Below are 3300 nucleotides of genomic sequence, written 5' to 3'. Positions count from 1 at the left end.
TATTGTATTTATCTATTTTATACTAATTGATTTATTCATTTTTATAATTTGATCGCCAATTTTGAGGATCATTACTATAGAATTAAAAAAGTGTTTTCTTCAATATTAATTTTCTTGAATACTCTGTTTTAATGTGAATTTTATAATTTTATGTTACAGAATCAATGCAGTTAAACTCCGCTGCTGCGCATCGAGTCGGTGAGTCGGAAACTTTTTTATTGAGGCAACGAACATATGTATAACATTTCGTAGATCGTAGATTGTAGATCGTAAATTAATATTGTAGATTCGTTGCCTTAAAGTAAAATATAAAGTAAAAATATGACGTGAGATTCTAATATATTTTGTAGAGAACACTAAAATTTTAACTTATTTTTATATAATATATTATTTGCTGTTATTAATTAATTATAATATGCAATTATAATATCTGTTGGAATTGTGAAAGAAGTTTCGTTTTTCTGGATCTCACATCATTTATTCTGTGTATGTGCAGGGTTGGGAAGTAGAAGTTACAGGTCCAGTCTCCTTGTTTTTTTTGGTAACTCTAACTTAACTTCGTTACTTTCTCTCCATCTGTAACTGTAACTTAACTCAGTTACAGTAAGGGTTATTTTATGTATATTTTAAACCTCTACAGATCGCATTAGGTCTTGCTTTTGCACATAAACGCTTTTATCGACACTTTACAATTCAAACACAGATTTAATATTTTTATTTTCATTGCAAAAGCGTAACTGCAAAGTAACGATTCGTTACCTTTTTAGTAACTGTAACTGTAACGCGTTACTTTTCAGAATTGGTAACTTTTGTAACTGTAATTAGTTACATTTTTAGCGAAAAAACTGTAACTGTAACTAGATACTTTTATACAGTAACTTCCCCTACCCTGCGTATGTACATACGTGATATATGTACTTTCAAGATGCGTCTCGCATAAATACATGCAGTCACACGCATCTTTGTATTTTCGCGGTCGGTTTTCGCGATCGGTTTTTCCAGAAAAATTTTCTAGAAATTATTAATTGTTTAATTTTATTCACATTATAAATTTTAATTTATCGTGAAATATGATTAAAATCATTCTAACGTGAAATAAATTTGTTTCTATATCTACTTGAATTTAAAATTCAAAGATCAAGTTACGAAGAGATAGAATATTTTTGAATAACGCAAGTAAAAATAAATTTGATTTGTACATACAGTAAAGTTTTTTGAATTAATATTCTTCTTTAATTAACTTCTCGTGGTCGTGCATTTTTCGATACGATCGACACTCGTATATTCGAACCATACGAAATATTTGTCGGTGACGATAACCGACTATGGAAGGAGTTTTTTCCTTCCTGATCTCTGGTTAAAATGACCAGATTGTATGGCCAGAAACAACGAAAGGTATGTCCAATCTGGCCCAACGAGGGAACACTAAATACGACGAGGTTAAGTGGTCAATATTGGCCATATTCTGATGGAGTATGATTTCTTTTCATTTGCTACAATTCGGGTGGGTTATACTTCTATATACATATATTTTCGCATATGTGCGAGAGTGAAACCCCTATTAAATCCCGCGAACGCGTTAAACTCCAAATCAACCCCCTAGAAAATCGCGTCGCGGTTAATTAAAGATTTGTAGGTTCATTATGTTGAAACACGGGTAGGTAGAAAATGGATAGGTAGATCTACAGATTAGAATACGGATAGGTAGAGATTCGGATAGGCAGGGACAGGGGGCATAATTCGATAGTTAAAAAAATAGGTAACATAAATTAACGAAGTAACAATAACTTTATTATAATAAGTACATGAAAAGAATTTCGTATTATTGTACGCACATTGAATATTTCATATGTATCGTCAAGAGAAATATTGTAGGTATTGTACAGGTATTATATTTTTAATTTTATCATGTAATTATTTCTTTTATAATATTGTATGCATTGTAAAGTAAATTATAAGAAAAATGAAATAAACAATAAAAATGTAAAAACCAAATTGTAAAGAAAAGAGGACCGTCGATTAAACGCGGCGGGGGTGGTGGAGGGCCTCTATATAGGTCGATTTGTTTCAATCGAATAAAATTTTCGTTCAATTTGATTCACATAGTCTTTCAATCGATAGATTTTTGTTTGCAATGGATCGATAAATTTGCCTTTACAATTTGATTTTTCGTTTGCACATTAATAAAAAATGTTATACAATAAGCACAGCCATATGTGTAACACGTTGTTTGTACTGTGTAACATTTTCTATTAATGTTTTACACTGTAAGAGTTAGGTATGTATTATTGTAAGCGCATGTCACATGTTCATATGTAATTTTATGTTATAATGGAAAATTGTACATATTTTTATTGTATATCATGATTTTAGTTTCACTATGTAACTTTCTCTCTCTCTCTCTCTCTCTTTTTATATTTTTATACATATTTCAAAATAAGTTGTAAAAAATTAATTAAATTATAAAAATGTAAAAACGCAATTTTATTGCAAACAGAAGAGGACCGCCGATAAGAATTCGGGGTGGTGGAGGGCCTCTACAAGTTGATCTGTTTTTATCGGTTAAAAATTTAATTCAAATCTAAAAAAGAGGCATTATTTCATTTATAACCAGAAAATGTAAAGTTATAATAAAATATATAGACAACCAAGTTCATCGAAAACAATCTACAAATTTTGTTGGCAAAAGGAGTACGACGTAGCTTGTCAACTTGTCAAATTTTTATATTTAGCAGTTGTACATACATATAATTAAAAATGTCCGGATCACTCGCAAAACTTTTTAATCGCGCTTCATAATTCGCTATGCAAAATACAAACGATTCTACATAAAAACTTTGTTTAATTGTTCTATTCAGACTAAGTGTCGGGTGGTAAAATAATTAATTACAAATAATAAACGAATGACTCACCATTCTTTTCAATCTTCATACGAGATGCAAACGATATTGCATACAGTAGTTATTTAAAAATACGCTAATTTCCGGTCAAGTGTGAGCGAATAGTTGATTGGCTGCACGTTCCTTGGAACTAGAACTTGGACTAATGGCTCTTGCCCACTGGGCCTAAATTCCGTACACGATTACCGACGATCATCGATACGTTAACGACGTTTGCGCAGCTTTTTCTACATGATAGAAAAGCTGCGCAAACGTCGTTAACGTATCGATGGTCGTCGGTAATCGTGTACGGAATTTAGGCCCTGGACGCGGTAACGTTACCGCGTCCAATTGGCAGGAGCCATTAAGGCGGGCGCGCATGGGCCGACGCAGAGGGCGCGCGGAATTCGCACGGTATCGG

Source organism: Vollenhovia emeryi, unplaced genomic scaffold (genome assembly GCF_000949405.1).
Source record: "Vollenhovia emeryi isolate VEMERY1.0 unplaced genomic scaffold, V.emery_V1.0 DF939165.1, whole genome shotgun sequence".
In the NCBI taxonomy this organism is placed as follows: domain Eukaryota; kingdom Metazoa; phylum Arthropoda; class Insecta; order Hymenoptera; family Formicidae; genus Vollenhovia; species Vollenhovia emeryi.
Note: the sequence above shows the minus strand (reverse complement) of the source record.